Consider the following 1,038-nt stretch of genomic DNA (forward strand, 5'->3'; position numbering starts at 1 on the left):
TGTGTGTGTGTGTGTGTGTGTGTGTGTGTGTGTGTGTGTGTTGTATGTGTATGCATGTATGCACATCCAAATATTTCAAATCAGCACGTATATTCCACTCACGCGCAACAACAACAACAACTTCTCAGACAACAACACAATACACAGACAAGCGAGACAAGACCAGACCAGAGCAGCCGGGCTTTTCGCACTCTAAAGACTCTCGATCATGGACGCTGTATCGGCAGATAGATAACAAGTCTTCCCCACCTACTCTGCAGCCTTCCTCTTGTCACTCTTGTTTACCACCCGAATGGAGTGATCTCACCGAGGGATGCGATGCAAACGAAGGCATTCTTCCTCGTCTTTTCTGCAGCTTGATGGGAGCAGTTTTGTCCAGGACTGTACGGGATGGCTTTATGTTCCTTGTCAACTTCCCCCCCTGCCCCCCCCTGCCCCCCCCCCCCCCCCCACCGCTCTCCCCTGTTCACCATGGCTGTCATCACAGCCATGAAGAAAAGCTGTTGCCAGGAGATAAGGAGATAACAGATCAGGTCCAGCTTTCTTCAGCTGTACGTTGGAGAGAGACGGATGCACTTTCTCACTGATCATGGTCTGAAACAGTCGCACGCACACACACACATACATACATACATACATACACACGTACACGCATACACAACACACACACACACACACAACACACACACACCACATACATACATACATGCACAACACACACACACACACAACACACACACACACACATACATACATACATACATACATACATACATACATACATACATACACACACACACACACATACACACACACACACACACACACACACACACACACACACACACATACATACACACACACACACACACACACACACACACACACACACACACACACACACACACACACACAAAGCCTGACAATTCTCACAACGCGGATCATGTGAATCAAACAACAATAAAAAAGAAATTGAAAAAAAATATCGCAAACACACACACACACACACACACACACACACACACACACACACACACA

This window comes from Babylonia areolata, chromosome 26, assembly GCF_041734735.1.
Source record: "Babylonia areolata isolate BAREFJ2019XMU chromosome 26, ASM4173473v1, whole genome shotgun sequence".
Classification (NCBI taxonomy): domain Eukaryota; kingdom Metazoa; phylum Mollusca; class Gastropoda; order Neogastropoda; family Buccinidae; genus Babylonia; species Babylonia areolata.